At 47.2% G+C, this 20,047-nt stretch overlaps 2 protein-coding genes across 2 annotated transcripts in view; one reads left to right on the forward strand and one right to left on the reverse strand.

Moving 5' to 3' along the window:
- Positions 1-20,047, forward strand: part of LOC125745529 (protein kinase C-binding protein 1-like) — a 311,418-nt gene that overhangs the window by 231,280 nt on the left and 60,091 nt on the right. The gene's annotated exons all lie outside the window — the stretch shown is intronic.
- The window catches only part of LOC125745528 (nuclear receptor coactivator 3-like), a 44,591-nt gene that overhangs the window by 16,734 nt on the left and 7,810 nt on the right, over positions 1-20,047 (reverse strand). Inside the window, exon 2 of the mRNA XM_049018487.1 lies at positions 6,460-6,538. The gene's annotated coding sequence lies outside the window, so the exon portion shown is untranslated. The remainder of the gene's footprint in view (positions 1-6,459; positions 6,539-20,047) is intronic.

The following is a 20,047-nucleotide window of genomic DNA, read 5'->3' on the forward strand; positions in this document are numbered from 1 at the left end:
CAACCACGCCAAACAAAGCGGTCAGCTGCCGCAGCTTTTGCTGAATTAACAGAATAAGGGAGGCCCAGATTAACAAGCCCGGGTCTCCTTGGCACAAACTCGGTCAAGTTAGATTCTGATGACTTCCTCAAAAACATGTTGTGTAGCCGAGTATCAGGTTTCCCATTGTACAAAACTTGTTGATTTTCGAAGCGCATCATCAACCATGCATGAGAATCGCTGAGTGAATTCAGCCTCTGCCACTGCAGAGTAAAAAAACAAACAAACAAACAAACTGCTCAGGTGCCTCTTCTGACTTTGACCGCAAGATAAAACGAAGAGTGAGGGTCAACATACTGTTCTCCACCCTCCTGCTGTGACCCCAGGGCGCAGGAAAAGCACCCGAGCACGGCAGCCAGAGAAATGTCTCATTAAGCATGTGCGATTTTCCATTTCCCTTAATTAGCTAGCCTAATCTACAGACCAAGTTGAGCCGTAGAATGACATCAAATACAGTTCAATAACCATGGATCGCATTACATTTAATTTGCTTTAAAAGACTGAGGGACCCAATTTTCCAATTAGAGAGAAAGCTTGGTGTTAAAAGTTCAAATTGCACCCCTTTCTGGCAGATTTGTCCGCTTCATGTTCGTTTTCCCTCCTGCTAGTGTGACAGCAAGGATGTGGCCTTATTTGAAAAGCAGAGCTCAGCATAAGACAAATTAGAGAGAAAGAAAAATTATGGGAATTAGCGATTCGCTAATAGAAGGTCAGGGGTACCTCTAAGTGAGGAACCGTTCTTTTTCTGCAGATGTGTGCCACCATCTGTATCGTCTTACCAACCCCACAGCACATCCATAGGTGATTAATATGAACATTAAGACACGACACACACAGGTTTGTAATTATATCTTTGTGGGGACACTCCATGCATTTATATGGGGAAAACTAACCCCAATATGACAACCTTAAACCAACAAAATATGAGACTTGGCGTTTTTACATAATACCCCCCCACACCCACAAACACACAATTATGGATGGGACACACACAAGGAAAGAACATTCACATTTCTTAGACTGTAGATATTTCTGTACACAGAAATCAAGCCATTGCAGTATGAGAGCGGGCTATGGAGAACAAACAACCATCCGGCGAGCGAAAGCCCCAGGGAAATGGGTCACCTCTCCTCTCACATATGCAACTGCGTTTTCCACAAGATAGAAAAGTCAATAATCATGCACCGCAGGCAGGCCGGCACAGTGGCTCGCTATCAGAGGCATGCAAAAAACAAACCTGCAGACAGGAAAAACAAGGCTGTTTGTCTAAAGAGATCCTCAGTCACCTCCCTGTCCATTCCGCCACCCTCAGCAGGATCTTCAACAATGAGGACTATTGACAAGCCACAGCTGGGCTCTTACACCTCAATAGATGAAATCATTCAATTAGGGCACAATGAGGCCAGAGCCAAGAACCAAAACTCCTATCCAGTGATGTCACACTTACAGTGTTTCACTGGGTTCTGCAGCAAAAAACAAACAAAAGCAATATATAATTAATTGATGCATGGTGGCATAGTGGGTGGCACTGTTGTCTCACACCGCCAGAGATGGTTATAGGAAGTCCGCCAGAGTTCTGCATGCATGGAGTTTACCATGTACCCTCCATGTTACGTGTGCTCTCTCCTTCCTCCTATCAAGTCTCCGGACACATCTTTGCAGTTAAAGGTGAACTGGCATCTCTACGTTGCCCTGTGATGGACCACCATCCCATCCAGGACTTACCCCTACCCCCCCCCCCATGACACTGTACTGTGTATACATTATGGATAACGAAAGGAATTACATCAATAAAAAATGATGATCAATTCCAGTGATAATTAAATTTAAAACTTTGGAGAAATACTCAGCTCCAAGCACCAGCTTTGCCTAAATCTCCCCCCTTCATGAAATAGTTGATGTTAATAAGGAACATGACTGATGAACAGTCTTGTCAGTCAAGAGGAAACTGGGTGGAGCCTGTGGTTAAGCGCTGCCAGCGAGAGCGCAGTGCCTCACATAAATAGACATGCACATGGCACAGGGCGCCGTAAACACACCATGCCCAAGCGTGCCACCGAACGCCACGTCCTTTTCTGGCACATTCCTGCCAAGTGAGACAGGTTTCTGCAAGCGGAGGGACCCACAGTATACTACACGCCTTGGATACAAACGCACCCCCAGATATAACGGCGCAGCCCCACAGCATCCCCCATCAGTAAACAGAAACAACTCAGAACTATAAATATGCATAAACACTAGAAAACTGCTCTGCACCAAAGTGGGGGGGGTAAGGAGGAGGTCTCGCTGCTTAGAGCGATTTACAGTAGACATCTGACACCTTCCTTTTAATTGAGTCTGAAGAGCGGCAGTCCTTCATTATCCCACTGGCACGTTCTACAGGGGATAATCCTCTGCCAATTACCCTCACTTATTATGCTCTCTGTGTGTGTGGAGAGCCTGCCTCCTCACCGCCATTCTGCTCGGGGTAGGGCCCCCGTCACCCACTCGGCTCCCGGCCCCCGGCAGTGTCACAGACAGCCCGCTCGGCCAGAGGGCTTGCCAGGAGTCCCCCCCGCTCCTGAGCCTAGAGTGGCAGAATAATAAAAGCTGTATGCTTGTTTTGATAACTGAGCCTTGCCCCTTATTTTCAGGCTGTGTCAAGTTCTTGGGGGGCGAGAATACATAATAGTCGGAGTATAATATCACGCCTCTTCTCAGGCGCTGAAGCTTGCGAAAACAAATCCGTGTGATTGCGCGTGTGTCGCGACTCCTAGGGGGTGCTAGATTTCAGAGCCCCAGCCCGAGCGAGGCTCTTGCACTTTAAAAAAAAAAAAAAAAAAACTACTACGGGGAAACTGTGGGAGTACGGAAGGTGATGCTTTTCTGTGTGCTACACGTCAACATGAACAAAATGAGTCAGAAGAGGACGCCTCGGCCCTGCCGACTCACCTCAGCAGCAGCAGAGAACGTTACAAACGGAGCTTCATTAAGCTTCACATCCTAGAGGAAGAATGAGACGTAATTGGGTTTAATAGGTCTCGGTTGCAGCAAGTCACGGCATTATGGAGTGCTTGGGGAATCAGAGGGGAAGAAATGATAAAACCGAGCACTGCATGCACACAGGGCTCCAGTATTTATATATATAGCTACAGCGACAGTCAGTCTGTTGTCTGTGGCCACTGAGGTCATGTGACTGAACAGGAGAGAAAATGGCAAAGAAAGCAAGCGGGCTTGCAGTTACACCGCTGGAGCTTCTCCAGGGCAGAGAACAAGGCACCCGGGAGAAAGGAGAGGACAGGAAAGGTACCTAATCAGCCCGTTCTCATGACTAATGATGCGTGCACGTTGGAGATCCATTAAGCAGCTGTTCTCAAGTGCGAATCTGCACTGTCAGGCCATGCCGGGGTGGGGTGGGGGGTGGGGGAGTGGTGTCCCACAGCCCGGTGAGCCGTGCTGCCCGTGTATCCCTCTCCATCGCGACTCGTTTTTTTCACGTGTGACGGTCTTCTTTTTCCTCCCTCGCTAATGATCTAAAGTCGTGTAGTCTCCCTTCATCCATCACAGCAGGCCTGGATCCCATGAGTCATCGCTTCCGGAAGAGAACCCCCAAGAAAGCGAGGGTGCCCGATCTAAAGTGGCCTCCCCTTGCTGAATGTGCACCATTCCGACACGGACGGGCTGCGTTTGCACGGACGCTGCGCATATTTACCGTGACGACAGCATCCTGTCTAGGGTTCCTCAGAGCTGAAGCGCCTTCATGGAGTAACATACAGAAGTGGCTCTGATCGGCAGTCGGACGTTTCTTACACACAGACTCTCGTCAAATCTTACAAACGAGCACTTCAACGAGCCAGAAGCGAGTGGGACTAGCAGCCTTTCATTCACGCAGACAGAGGAAGCAGCTGTAGCGTTCATACTTCCTGTGCGCACCTTCACGTTTGGGTGCTGCAGAGCCCGGAACAGCGAGAACATTCTCCTGCGGGGGGCCCCCAAACGGTCAGCCGGGGGGAATGGCATCCTACCCAGTCCCCAGGTCCTTGCATCATCACGCTCCTGCCCCGCAAGGCACTAGGACGCCAAAAGTGCCGCTCACCACCCACCCCAGTCAAGTAGTTAAAACCACAAACCAGGTATTTTAAAACTTCTCAAAAATAAACAATACTGTTTAATTGTTAAAGTCATTTACTTTAAAGTTAGTAGCATAGTGACCAGGAAAGCGATTGCTGAACGGCTTTAGATGTTAAAGGGACTTTCCCAGCGAAGGAGCCGCGGACTGGGGCTGTGACTGGGGCGACTGACAGCCCTGTTCACCACATTCCTACTCCATAAACACAGGAAATACAACCACAAAGCTTTAGCTGCTACCATAAAGGCTTGCTCTTACAGTAAATAAATAGCTATTATTAGTTATATAAAAAAACAAACCATGGAGATGTTGATGTAGAGGACAAAGGGGAAAGCAAAGCAGTAAGGCTCCCTAGGGGTGCAAAATTATCCCAAAGTCACCTCCAGCACCTAGTTCCCCTACCCCCCCAAGGCTATGGAGTCCCGAGGGGCTGTCACAGCTCCAGACACAGGAAGGAAAGATGAATGCTTTGTTTCCATCTCTCTGACAGGTGGAGCAGGGAGAATAATTTGATTTCTGCCCGTCTCTGCTGCAGCCGTCTCGCTCGCCGAGATCTGAGCGGCTCCTTTGCCGCCCGAGTCGCAGGCGGCTGTTCCTGCTCCTTAACCATAATGGCACCCGCTCATACATGTGTTTTACATACAGTTCCCGCCATACATGTCCCTCATGCAGGTAACTGCGCGCTGCCACTGCATTTCCCTTCTCTGCCCTACGAAATCGTCTGGGGGTGAAGTGGGACCTAAGGCTAGTTGTACCATGCAAGCATTACAAGCACTCAATCGAAAGCAACTACAAATGCAGTGTCATAAAAAGTTACTTGGGAGGCTAATTTTTCATTTTTAGCACGCTGAACCGACTAAAACCGTCTGCTGTGGCCTGCTGACAGTGACAAGTGACCCCAAACCATCGGAAAGCATCAAATGTAGAGGGACAGAGGCAGATCCCAATGTCTGAAAATGGGGTAAGTTAAGGACTGTCAACAGCAGGCATCAACGTTTCATGCATAATATCAGATGGCTACAGACTGTCCCCAACTTACAACCTATGTGACTTACAAATTGTACATAGAAGCTGAATTCATGTAAAAATACATTTTGGACGGCCGTATGCTTAGCAGCGTACGCTATGAAGCTTGCGCTACATGTTGTACCTGTACAATAATCACTGTGGAAAAGTATTGTACTGTATGCCAGTGCGACCATCCTAGTCTCACACTCACAGTCTCATTCTCACACTTAAAAGTCAGAGCGAATTATTCCGACATACCTCCATTTCAACTTACAACCTGTCCATCGGAATGGAACCCAAGCATTAGTCTTGGACAGCCTGCACATCTTTAACTACATATGTGTGTGTGCATATGCAGGTCGGAGCGGGGGGCGGTATGGTTTGGACGTGACATGTTGCATTCCCCGTGAAAAAATCCACACAGTGTGAGGAGAGGCTCAAAGATTGCGTTTCTCAAGACGCCACACAACACTTGTCTGGAAACACTCAGGTCGGGCCTCTTACTGTACTGAATGGCAAATGCAAGCCAAGACCCAATGTTTATAAATAAGCATCAAAGTGACACTCAAAAGAAACTCCATGCTGCGGGAACGACAACAATGTATTCCCCAGACGGTCGATCCCCCCCCCCCTCCCCATCAAATCGCTACTCCACCCGCACCTCCAAACCTCTACACTCTCCTCACCTCTCCAAAAAATCTTTCTGAAAAGCCCACCATATCTACATCTGTAGCTGTCCTTTGATGTACCACCACTAAGTGACACTGCTTTAGTTTTGGTGTGATTTACCTCAAAATTGAATAGGTTCCAGATCATCACCTATACAGCTTGATAAAGTTCCATTAAATACTTTTAGAGTTACTGCGTAAGCACCTTCTGCGGCCCTTCCTTTGCTGCCATCTAGTGCAGCTGCTTCAATTTTGGTTTGATTTGTCTCTAAATTAAACCAGGTGTAGATTTGCTGTGATGTTTCAGTTTCGGTGTGATTTGTCTCAAAATTTTGTCATTTCCAGATCGTCACTCATAAAATAATTTTTGAAAAAGTATGAAAAAGATCCATCAAATACATTCTGAGTTATCATGCTAATGAGATAAGTCTCTCAAAAGCTATATGTATTCCCCAACTATGGAATACAATGACAGCAAATTGAACAGGTACTTTCCCATTGCTAGCAACGAGGATATCCTTTGGTACTTCTTGAATGGTTTGTGTTGTGCATGCCATTGACATATGCATGGTTTATCGGTACATCTGACCCTTAGCTGCCGTGTATGGCTGTAAGTATCTGACCTGCACCACCCACCTTTGACTGAGGAGGAATAACGACGCTTCGGCTCGCTCCCAGCTGGAATCCTGTCAGTCCAGGCTACGTTCTGGTTTAACTGTGGAAACAGCAGACGGCCCTGAGTGTTTAGCACCTTGCAAATCAGCAGAGATGGCAGTACACACTGGAGCAGCTTTTCTGTGTACAGAATTATGTGAATGGAAGAAAAAAGTTTTTTTTTTTTTTTTTTTACACGTTTTTATAAATGAAAAAATGACATCAATTTGCAAGCACAAGCTAGATATATTTAACACACTATCTATATACTACAGCAGTAAAAATAAAAAATCGAGGTACTGCTTACAGTCATTACAGAAGAAGCCTGTGAAAACCTGAGCCTCACATTTAGTATCACGTGTGTTTATTTTGTGGGCTTTGAATCCCCAGCCTCGGGGTCTTGAACCCAGTGTCCTTTTCAACACATTAGCCCAGTGCCCTCGGCGGCATGACATTAGGCTGCCTCAGGATCCAGGCGGCTCAGTCATTCAGTAAGTGCGTGGCATTATCCAGACACCCCGAAACAGAAAGAGAAAGTCTACAAGCTTCATTGCATATCTGCTTAAAGTGATCGCCAAGGCATGCCAACAAAACGGGGGAAAGCAAACTGCTTCATGCTTGCATAGCTGAAGAGTCACATGCATTGTGATAAACACCCCAAGCAGCCATGTTGCCCTCCCATGCAAAGAAGAGAGAAGTGTGAATGTTTCTTTGTAATCACTGACTGGTGATTATTCAATTTGACCCCCCACCCCCACTGATCTCCACAATGACGCTCTCCTCTCCAATATTCAATGGAAATTTTAAGCACATGCGGAGGCCAAGGGCCCCAGCTTCCCCATTAGCCTTCTTGTGGGTGTAAACTGGAGCCTGGAGTTGGATCTGTGGTTCGCCAGCGACGGACACTCAGTGCACAGCCTGGGGCGGAAGTCCGGAGGCAGGCCTGGGCACCGCTTCAGCCAACCTCACAATTAATTGACGGCTGCTTACTTTTCTGCCCAAACAACAGCACAGTATACATAGCAGTTCTGCTTACGAATGATGGGGAAGGCCACTCCTAGAGGGCACAACCTAATGGAGCACCTCCGCGTACAGACCATGATAGCAGAACTTCTTCCGTGTCTTCGCTGGTAAATCAGGCTCTACAGTGGAGAGGACAATGGAGCGTCTCGGTGCGTAAACCTGCCTGTATTTCCCGAAGATAGCCGAAAGAGAACTAGTTCTTTACCCCCTCCGGCACTGACAGTGATTGCTGCCTTTTACTGCCAAATCGGCCATCTGGTGCATTCTCATTGGCTGCTTATCTATTGGGAAAATTGAGAAAAAGTAGAAGCAGGGTAACTATCTGGTGCCCATTGGTATTTATTTTTATATGCCTGTAACTTTTATTGGTGGGTGGGTGCTGTGGTCCCACCTTCCCACATGATGGCATCTTCAGGGCAGGTTACGTCACATTAAACTACACAGCGGCACCTTTAAGAAAGTCATGAAGGTATGTCCATATTTAAACACTTTGGCTGTATGTTTCCTGCACTGATTTAAGTACTGGGCTCAGATCTGCCCCAGACAGTCTCATTTACAAATCTGTCACTCCACTTCTCTTCCCTTTCATCATCTCCACATGGTATCAATTTACCTGAAATTTGCCCACAAGAATTTCATTTCCAGTGACAAAATCAGTTCATGTCTTAATGCTTTTAGCCCGAGTGTAAGCTGCTGGGTGACACTGAGGCAGGTGCATATGAACTATTTAAGTAGTCAGGCATCCATAACGCCTTTAACAGTCCAGTGTAACGCCTACAAACGGCTGCCATAGCAAAAAAATCATAAGCTCATTGTTCAACTGTAAGTAATCAGAAACATGCAATTCTTTTTTTTTAATTCTGGGATTTGTAAAATGCCTGCTTAGCATATTACAGCAGAAACTGTTTCACTGCATCGTTTTGTGGCCACAGCTGCTAAAATCCAAGGAGGAGGAGCAATTTCAAGAGCTGAATGGCTTCTTTAAGTAGCAAAGTCCTGACAAGAATGATCATGTCACAGAACTTTTTTCCCCAAAACGTAGTAGAAAGTTCGGTTTCAATTATGTGGTCAAACTCCACTGTCAGAGCGCACTGCTGGTTAAAGAACTGCTAGAAAATAGCCATTCAGTGAGCCGGACTGGACCAGACCCCATCTATTCTGCTAAGTGGAGGGGATCGTCTCTGGCTGCGAACATTTTTCTTCTGCCTGATTATTATAAGCAGGCTTTCATGAAGCAGCCATTCCCCGTTTGTCAATGGGCCCGGCGAGTCTGTGCATGCGCTCCACTACGTTTCCATCTGACCAGCTCCTGCACTTTGTGATTCATACCAGATGCAGTCTGTCACGAGCGCTCTAGTTGGGTTGATGAATGGGCCTCCTCAAATCAACAAAGGCCTTTCTTTAACTGATGGGTGTTTCATTAATTGATGGGGGGAGATTAACTGCTCAGGCTGATAGAATGCATCACACGGGAATAACAAGGGGAAACTGGCTGTGTTTTTACCAAAAAATGCCACTGTCTTTTATTGTAAAACAGAGATGGCTTCCAGGCAGACTATTAACCATTCACTGCACTCCTAAACTATAATCTTATAGGAAAGAAAACTAGAACTAATGAGGTTATAGAGAGCTGCAGAAATAGTCACAGAGTCAGACAGTTTTGGAGGCGATTCAAAGCACAGTCAGACTCAATTTCTTTTCCGTCCTCTTCTCAGACACTCAACATTTGTCACTCTAGGAAAAGACAGTAAAAGGCAGGCAAACCAGAGCCACAGAATGCCCACTGAAGGAACCTGTCACTAAAATAAGAAAAAAGGTGAAGCCAAAATGGAGAGATCAGGCTAGCAGCACGCGCGCGCACACACACACACACGCACACACACACACACACACACACACACACACTTACCAGTACCTGGCACAGATCCAGGCTTGCTTTGCTTAATTTTTACATTCCACACATAAAGCTACATTGTTTGAACTTTCAGTGACTTTTCTTAGCTTCTAACTGCTGTTAGAGAAAATGCAAAAAACCAGCCAAGCCACAATTTGGCACCTGGCCTCCAATTTTACAAATCAGACCACTGTGACTAATAAAAAAATAAAAAAACTGATCTACAGCTGGGGGTGTGTCCACTGAAGCACATGTTTGTGAGGGGGGGGCGGGGGTGGCAGAATGGATGACAACTCGAAAAGGCCACACCAGCCGTCTTATTTTGGGGCTCACCATGGTTTATGGCCCAACCCCAGAGCTTCTACCTAGAGTAACAGCACACTTAATATAATCTCCAGCTTGTGGGGAACATGTACAATTAGACAGCACAGAAAAACAGACCAAAACAGCAGGTTTCTCCGCACGTCTGCTCGGGCGTGTCGGGTCAGCGTGACGCCAACGACCTGCCATTTGCATCTTTTTCAAAGAAAACAAAAAAAAAAAAAAAACAACAACTGAAAACTCACGCCATGTGAATGACTCTTTTCATACTATTGAGGAAAGTCTTCTCTTGTTGGAAAACATTTGAACAGAAACCTCCTCTGTACACGAGGTGCACTAAGGTCACTTTAGAAGCCTGGGGATCCACATGGGCAAAAAGTGCTGGAATTACACCGCGAAAGAAATGCTGAACACCAGGGCTGCACATAATCCTCTCTGGCAGACAGAGCCTCCACTAGCCTCGCACTTACACGTGTCGTAAAGACGTTAAATGCTATATTTAAAAAACACCTACTAAAGCACCTTTGTGCATCACTCCCTGTGTCTACATTTCAAAAGTAAAAAAAAAAAAAAGTAGAGAGTGCGCGAGCAAGCAAATAGGGTCTGAAATGGAGGACGGGGCAGACACTGCCGTATCTGTGCCTGCTCCACGTGCCTGTGGGCCCAGCTCACTATAATACAGTTGCTGCACTCCGGACAAGAATAGCAAGGACATGGAAGCCTGAAATAAGGCTGGTAATCTGAGCTGCATGGGATGAGGGCGAGTGAAGCAGCACGCTGACACAACGACTGGCTCCACGGCACTAGAGGCCCCTGTGAACCCAGCAGCGCTTCCTCTCAGGCTCTGCACTGACATATATAGACAAATATCTTAAAGCAAACACACACACTTAGTGGCGGCAAACACACTACTCAGCAACCCTTCGCAGAGTCCGAAAACATACATCAAAAGGTTTGCTGTATCACTGGTGAAAGAGTGCGCCAAGCACAAACGACAACAGATAAATAATAAAACAAGAGCTGATGTGTCCCGCCCCCAGGGCCGCAGACTGTCGCTACAAACCCACAAAGATGGCTGGCCTCCCCAGGACATAATCGAGAATATCCACCAGGCCCAATCTTCCATTCATCTGCAAGTGTGAAAATGCAGAGCGACGGATATCATAATCCTATGACAGCCGACAGGGAGACCCTCCCCAGCCATGTGCAGTTACATACGACACATATTACGTATTGCGTAACGGGGGCCAAGTTAAAATGAAGGCCGAGGGACAGTGAAGTGCAGGAATATTAAAGCAGCGCTTCAGCAGGCCGGCTCAGCGAGGTGAGGCTCAGGGCCCCACAGCAGGACTATCAGCTTTTCCTGAAGCGCGGAGCACCTGGCGGCCGGGCGCCGATCCGCTACCAGACCGTTACGGACGCCGCCGGGGCCGGGCCGCTCACGTCAGAGTGGCCTGTCGCTCCCCTAGCCACACAGCGCCTGCTAGGAATGATTAACGCCACCCCAGCCGGTTTCATGTCCCAAGACGGGCCACTTCAGGCAAGTGCCAAAAACAAGCTATTTCACAATGACTACAGTACTTGTTTAAGTGGACTTTAAACACAAAAGGCACTATTGTGAGGCAGCGACGGACTGGGGTGGTTTTCACACGTTGGTGATAGGGGGAGCTCTCCACAAAGTGACAAAAGAAAAGAATGACAAATAGCCCCTACGCGATTATCGGTGTCTCCTCCCCCTCCCCCCTGTCACTGTCCCGTGTGACGCCACAGTCAGCCAAAGTCCTTGCTGCAGGCACTACACTACAGCCAAGTGGGTAGAACTCAGCTGAAGAGCCATCTTTGGAGTCGGGCAGCATTGGTGGATGGTCACAACGCAAATGATAAATACCGAGACCCCCTAGAGGGGCTCTAATGTGTCCCCCAGAGACAGATCCCCCCCTAAAAGGGGATAGCAAACACAGAGGCTGGGCCACCGGTCAGCGGATGGTTACCGTGGAGCACCAGAAAGTCCCACTCCCATCTCCCACAGTGACTTTATCATCCCCCCCCCCATCTACTCCTCTGCTTCTCTTCTCCAAAAGGGAGGCGGTCACAGGTACACCAGATCAGCAGTGCTCCATCTCGACACACATCTCCCTTTTCCCAACCTCTTTCAAAGTGCCCAGCTTATGGCCGGTCTCAGGTGACGAGCCGGTCCCCGCTCACTGGATATCCGGGCTTCTGAAAGCGTGCCCTTTGCGATTAAAACAGCACGAATGCTGATACACAATCCCCAGGAGTTTCAGTGGGTTGGAGAGGAGGGCAGCTTCAGTATGCAGTATCTACTCAGGGAAAGTTCAAGAGCCACAATCAGCACTTGCCTAAGGCTGCACTAGACAGTCTGACTGATACAGGCGGTGTGTGGAGCTCTCCTTCAAACACAAATACACACACACAAGCATACAATGCAGAAAAGACCAGATTATAATTTGCTCAACAAAGAGCTGTAATTAAGGGCGTTAGTTAACAATTCTCAAAATCAGAAACAGGAAAATTATACCCCTCCTCTGAAAATTATAGTTTCAAAACATTTGGTGCAACTATTTATAATCTAATTACAGGATGTGAATAAAACAGGCAAGGTAGCAATTTTATACCTCTGTGGAGGCAAGGGGTAGAGGCAGCGGCAACTCGGGAAGCATCTCAGACCTAATTACATTAACGGGGTCAATAAAAGTGCCCCCTCCCCCAGCCACAATACAGTTGGTCTTTTGCTATTGCAAGTTCTACACACACATACATTCAAATCTTTGTGGGGACTCTCCATTCATTTGGGAAACTATGACAACTTTAACCCCTACCCATAACCCCCACTCAGCCTTAACCTTAACCATAAGTAACCAACCAAAATACCAAACTTTTGGCATTTCTAGTTTTTTGATTGCAGTTAGATTTTTAGAAAACTGAGTTTCCCCTTCTGCGGACCACAAAGGTGGTCCCCACAATGTCAAAATACCGTTTTGTCACATAGTGGGGGGGATTCAGCCCCTATATATGCTCCTGAGAAGGCTTTGCTCTGACACACACATAGATATACAAACTGCACCCAGATCAGAGCAAAGCCGACTCAGGAGCAGACACGCCAAAACACATCAAAGGTCTTTAAAGCCAAAATTTTGTGGAAAACACAGTCCAAGAACTCTGAGAATCTAAATTACAGCCAGTGTTCGCTCAAAATCCACAACCAAAAAAGCTGAAAAATGACCATCATTGGGACACTAAACTGACACCAAGATCATCTCATGGCAAAAGAGCTTCAAACTGCTCAGAAGGCTGATGCCCCAGAGCCACTCTTCAGATGGCAAAATGAAAATGGAAAGAACATTTTCTAAAATGAAAATTCTAAAATCTGGAGGCAGTGAACCCCGGGGTCAGTCCGAAATGGCAGTGACGGTGGTGGCTCCCGCCAGTGCGGCGGAGCCCCGCGGCCCGCTGACTGAGTTGCAGCTCGGACGCTGAACACGGGGACCGTCCCTCTTTCGGGCTCTTTACCTTCACCCTGACTCCGCACAGACGTGCAGCATGAAAGATGAGCAGCGCAGAGGCCCCAGCACATCCAGCTGTCTGAGACGGATCATTAGGGACAGAAATAGGGGAGGGAGGCACTCGCTGTCAGGAATCCAGCAGCGCAGATGCATCCACACACAGAGAGAGCCCAGTGCACCCAGGAAGGGGGGGGCATGTAGCACTCTATCACCACATATAAAAAAACGCAAAAAAAAAAAAAAAATAATAATAATAAAAAGCAAAAAATAAAATAAAACAGCATACCGCAAATTCAACTGCCCGATTCCAAAGAAAACCTCAAATACTGTAGGGGGGGGGAACCAAATGACAATTAGTCCTGATCTGTCATCCATCATTCAGCAAACAAAGGCTGCAGAAACCAGGCGAGAGGCGCAGAAGACCTAATTACGCTACCTTTACTCTCAGTACGTACGTGCGCGTCCCATGGAAACGAGAGAGTCAGCGACCGCACAGAAACAGCGTCGCTTTAAATATTTAAAACGCAAGTGAGCGAGGGAGGGAGTGATGTCTTTAGAAATCATTATTTTGTTGGTATCAATCTCCTTCTCCATTAGCGGTGGACTGAGGGGCCTTATCTAATGATCTGTCTCTTAAGGGTGAAGTAATTGGATTCAAGTGTGGGGAAAACTGTTTAGGGGCCGGCGATGCACAGCCCAGGCACAATGTAACCATATGGTGCCCATTGTGAGCGGCAAGCGGGCTGACAGCCGAGGGGGTGGGGGCTGATCCCATTCACACACGGCACCCCTGACGGCAACCTGCCCCCCCACCCAACTCCATTTATTTATTTATTTTAAACAGACCCCAGGGGCTGGACCCCGCAGTGATACCGCACTTCAGGAGCTGACCGAGCACCGAGAGGTTAACGCGAGGGCAACGCTGTCCCTCCAACGAACCTATATGGTCAGACTTACGCATGCGCAAACATTTCAGGAAGCCAAATATGATTACAACTTCCCTTATCTCCCTAAATGCCAGAAGGATTATTTACGTACCATTAATAAGAAAGGCAATTAAATCAATAAAGCCTGTCATTGTGTTATGCCGCTATTAAACCCACCAGAGGCGGCGATACGCCATGTGAATTAAGCCGTCGCGCGGCAAGGCATTATGTAAACCAGTCCCTTCATTTGTGTCTGACCGAACCTTTCATCTGCCGGCAATAACGAGGAATGACATGCTTTAAAACAATTAGGATTTGCTTCGGCGTGATGCAGATGCAAATAGTATGAGAGTCGTGCGCGTGTCAGGTCCGTCCCAGAGCGGCTGCAGGTTCGAGGGGGCTGCCTTTGGCTTGGCCCCGGGGCCTTGTCCCAAGCTCCCAGCCCACGGCCCTGACGGAAGCACGTGGCCATGTCGAAAATGGACTTTGCGCCATTCTTCAAACACTGCAGTGTCCTGGACGTTTCCTTTCCTTTGAGGGAGGAGTGGCCTGGGCAATTATGCTGCAGCGCCTAAAAGGCCAGAGTCCTCCAGCCCGCCTCTCTCTCTCCCTCTCTCCCTCTCTCCCTCTCTCCCCTTTTCAGCTGCTGCCTCTCTTCGCTGTTGGCTCTCTCCCACCTCCCCCAGCCCCTCCTGTCCCCTCCCTCAGCCAGTCTACATGCAGCTCCACACGACTGCACGGAGGAAACATAGGAAGAGAAAGAATTCCGTTTCATGCCAGCACTGGGCGTTTCTACGCGGCTCCTGCAGGGTCAAAAGTTTACCATGGTTTTAATTTCACCTCTCCTCAGCCAATCACAGTGCAGCTCTGCTGCTGGTGAACTTTAACCCGAGAAAAGAATTTAACTCCACACAAATACAGGCATACTATGCTTTTACTTTTTAACTCCCATATATTTTTATTTGTAAGTGAAATCAAATAAACGCACTAAGAATGGTCTGTTTTTAAATGAAATATAGAAAGAAAACAAAAGGAAGAACCAAAACATACAAACACGCACATGACTCCGAGAAATCCTGCTCTTTGTCACATTACACCACTACAACAGCGAGAACCAGCGTTTGTTTGCATTACAGAAAAACCTACTCAAGGCAGAACCTCAAGGTTAAACAGCTCAGGCTGACCCATCCACAGTCTCGCGTTCCGGCCAATTTCTGCACCGTAAGTGAACACAGACTCCACTGCGTAGTCTGTCGCCCACCTCATGGCGTCTGGCTGTCCTCAGTACCGACGGCCAGGGCCACCGTTCTTTACTGTGGGAGTGGAGAGTAGCCATGACCCAAAGGCAGGGGAAAAACACCAGTGAAAAAACACTCAGTCCACTAAGGGGCCAAGACCTTCAGAGTAAATAAAGCCATTATATTGCCTTGAAATCTACATGATTCATCATCTTTAGAATTCAGCCTTTTGGGGCCTGAACTCAACAAGCGCCCTTTTAAAAGAGTCCGAGACCATGGAATTCAACTAAATAATGCACAATGGCTGCATGTTTATATTCGAATTAACTGCAGGTCTTAAAATGGACATGTTCAGCCAGACACCAGCATAGAAAAGTTGAGGGGGGGGGGGAGGGTGCAGGTGATCAAACTTCACCAACTGTTCTTACAGCGAGCCTATGCCTAAAAACCATACGGACTGACTTAATGGCAGTATTTCTGCACCACTCTGCCCTGTCAATAAGCCCTTTGTCAGGTGGCAACCCGTTAAGCGCAAGCTGGGTGGAACTGCTTAGTGGAAGAGGCGATTTCCAGCAGCGTGCCCCTTCGGAGACGACAGCAGGACGTGCTCGCGGCCGGCCTATCAGCACGATGCCTAATGTTCACACTTTTCAGTTCATCACTGAAATTCCCTCACCTCGGAGAGGAACATGGGCAGGGAAATGCAAGGAACAAACTTTCCTCATGAGAGAGAAGACACTAATACTCACATTTGGACAAAAAAAAGAAAAGAAAAAGGAATGCCTCTTTTTCCTCATTCTGCATTTTTTTTGATAACCTTTGCCCTGGATAGGAATTAGCTGGGGGCAGGAAATGGTTTGAGGGGCCGAGCACAGCCCAGCTCAGGCCATGGTTGGCAAAGTCTCACACCCAGTGCCCACTGCTCCAGCTGCAAACACAGTGAGGACATCTGGGTGCCCTGTGGAGGTGCAGATGCCCGATCCACAGCTGCCCGGGGATTCCGGACCAGAAGCCCCTCCCACACCCAAGCATTCGCATCACTTCATCTCTGCCAAATCGGGGACACCATAAACAAAGTAAGACTCAACAAAATAAAACCTGGAATCCCAATTCATCCAGATTCTCCCCCCACTTAGCTACCTGAAAGCCCCACTGAAAGACATGAGGAGGCTCAGTCCACTATCAGCTGCAAAATAAAGAAGCCTTTAGCGCCTATCCTCAGGGGTACTAGGGATTAGGTTACCACTAGGATTGGATTTCACAGTTAATTGCAAAGTGAGCAAAAGTTCAACATTAACAATGTCAATTATCATCCTACCTCCACTGAGCCAGGAAGCTCGCACTCCTCCCGCTGGACGGACGGAACAGGCTGTGCTTCCTGTAGGAGAGGACACTTCCAGAAACTTACCCATCAAGCCTCTACATGGACAGATCATTTCCTTTTCCCAACCGAAAAACAAGTGATCACTACTTAAGCACAGAGACTAATCCTCTTAAAATAAATTACTGACCAATTATCCTCAGCAAAAGCACTGATGTAAACACAGACATACAAAGAGGGGGTTTTGGTCATTACTGATACCAATGTTAACTAATGTAACAATTAACTCATGGAGGCATTTGATCTGGACACTGCAAAAACAGAGACGGGGCAGAAGTAAAAAAATCAAGGTACAAAGAGAGATGTAAAGCTATTTAATTTGCATTCAAAAATCCAAAATAAGGACCACCCCCTGAACATCAGCACGCTTGCTCACCAGCTAAAGAACACCACACTCAAAAACTCACTAAAACATCCTTAATGTCAGGACGTTCTCAAACACTCTGGGGACACAGCGAGTTTATCAATCCATTGGTAGAGGGTGGATGGGTGACTGGAGTCGAAAAAGAGCCTTCCTGCCTTCCTTCCTGCACTTCCCCTGACAGCAAATCTCCCCAAGGACAGCTCGTGATGTCTCTCTGACAACGGCTCAAACAAACAGGCAGCCAAGGAGACAGACTGAAGGAAAGGGACCTCAAGCGCCGTTCACGGCACCCGGATCACAGGCTCAAATTTACAGCATCAATGGGCACAGACAAGCTCTTCAGTGGCATTCGATTAAATTAAACAAAACAGGTGCCACGGCACGGTTACATGCAACTGGCGGCAAGCCTGGCGACACTGACACAGCACAGCACACGCATGTCCAGACCACAGAAAAGATGCTTGGGGATAGTGGGCCAGCCACTTCAAAGCCACCGCCGTGCTGTCACCTTCACCGCAGGCAAACTATTAATGTGGATCGGAGGACACTCCCCCTGGCCATAAGCAGCCTGGCCCAGACAGAGGAGAACAGAGCAGAAAGCACACATTCATTTTTAAGCAGGCCATCAGAACTGAAAGCAAAGTTTCGTTTCCAGTGAAGGAAACGAAAATCATTGATGACGAGGATGCTGATGGCTTCCTGACTCATGGACGGTGTCTCATTTAGCATTGTGCTACTCCATCTAGCTTGGTGTCTGTACTGGGGCAGGAAGCTGCCAGCCATTGTTGCTTCAGCAGTAGAAAAAAAAAAAAAAGGGAAAAAAAAAAGCACATTAAACCGAGTGCTGCTGCTGCCTCCTCCCCCACCCTGCCGATAACAAAGCCACATCCCCTACGCCTCCCATCCCCCTCCACCTCGGCTCCATGTGAGCAGCACGTCACACAGGCTCTGCCCGCCCAGGCCGGCCTGCCTGCCTGCCTGTCTGCTGGGGGAAAGTGGCCTGCTCCATGCAGCCTGATCTGCCGGGACCAATGAGTTCTGCTCTCCCAGTCAACATGCAGAGCTCCACATGCACCCGCTGCTAACAAGGACATGCAAAATGCAGTCTGATTGGCTGAAGAACCTCGTGGATCAAGAAATTAACAGAAAAATGAACAGAAAAAGCTGAATGACCTCCAAGAGTGTATCAATACCCACAGGGGGTAAAAGGCTTAGGAAAATTGTCTCTCTGTGCTATTAACATACGATTTTACTACTGAAAGAAATGTATGAAAGGGTACCTGAAACAGGTAGCCCCCAAAAACATCCAAGCTAATGTCGCTTATCCTCCCTGGAGCTGCAGTAGAAAGTACCATGAAGGTGTGTACTTTGAAGAAGCCTGGCTGCTTATCATTGCAATCTTTTGCATGACAAATCATAAGAATCTGAAGGTTTCAGACCCGTTCCACACCGTGAACCATCAACCGGCCCGTTTTTATTTTAATCCCACAGCATTCCCAGGGTAAGAAAAAGAACAATGAATACACTTCCCTGGTTAGAACAGTTGTTTTCAATATGCAAAAGAGGTTTCTCCTTCGGGACAGAAGATCATGGCTCAGGCTGAAATTAAAAGAACTAGATACTTGGACTCCACCATCATGAACTCTGCTGCTGTGGAACGAACAGTATTTCAATTTACCAAATTAAGGTGGTTTTCAGTTGTGTGTTCCCAAGAAACAGGCTAGATAAGCTGCTTTTAATTTCTAAATCTATATTCCATATTTCTAAATCTAGTCAATCGTATTTTTGTAAGATTAAACAGCAGTAAACGATCTGACAGTATTAGCCAATCCGTGCCACAGCAGCTAATCCATCCATCAGTTTTTTTTGTTTTTTTTAAAACTACGTCATCACATAATTTAGTCAAGTGTTGTGAAAAAAATTAAACACTGATGACTTTTGGCCCCAACGGCTGTGGCCATCGGGTAATTATATAGGTAAATAGGCAGCTAATAAACAAAACCACATTGTTCAACAATCGCTGTCTCTCTGACTGATTACAGCATATTATCCTCACGGATACCCAGCCTGAAATCTGAAAGGAAGCATTTCATCCTTTGATCATTAGTTACCGTTTTCATGCACCAACTGCCAGCTTTGCAGTGGGTACGACAATTAACAGAAGCTTGCGGAAGATGCCTGGCAGAAGATGACAGCTGATGGAAATGATGCTGCACGTGCACTGTAACCAAGAGGTGACTGCTCCAGTGGAGGGAAAAATCACAGCTGTGACTTTAGCATTAGTGCCCCCAGTTCATTTTTATTTACCATTTTATTATTTTTAATGTACATGGGACATCAGTGAAACGCCATTCACAAATGAACAGCGCTGAGAAAACCAGCAATTCTTCAGTGTCAACCACTTCCATACTAGCCTATATACAGACAAGTCTGGCTTGTTTTTGGGACTCAAGTGTAGAGAGGAATAGAAAAGGGGGTCATTATGAAAGTACTTGTATATCAGTGCTCGTGGAAGTTATACAGACGCTCTTGCATACGAATGAATTAAGTTCTGAACGGCCGTTCGTAACTTGAAGTGTTCGTAAGTTGTTATTCAACATTATTTTAAGGGTATACGCAAGTACAAAGAAATAGGATGCTGGGAGTATGCATGGTACACTGCTGCGTGGCGGGAATGGAGGCCAGAAAACATGCTGAAAAAAAACTGATGTTGCGGACAGTAAATGGGAGCCCAAGGAACACAATTTGGACTTACAGTCCTCTTCATTTGTATTTCTGAAAGTTCGTAAGTTGAGAGTTCGTAAGTAGAGGAGCATCTGTACTTACACAAAAGTGTTCTGAGGGCAGAATAAAAAATGATTGGTTCAGAGACAGCCAAAAAGACTGTAGTGGAGGGGGG

The sequence above is a fragment of the Brienomyrus brachyistius genome, chromosome 6 (assembly GCF_023856365.1).
Source record: "Brienomyrus brachyistius isolate T26 chromosome 6, BBRACH_0.4, whole genome shotgun sequence".
Lineage (NCBI taxonomy): Eukaryota > Metazoa > Chordata > Actinopteri > Osteoglossiformes > Mormyridae > Brienomyrus > Brienomyrus brachyistius.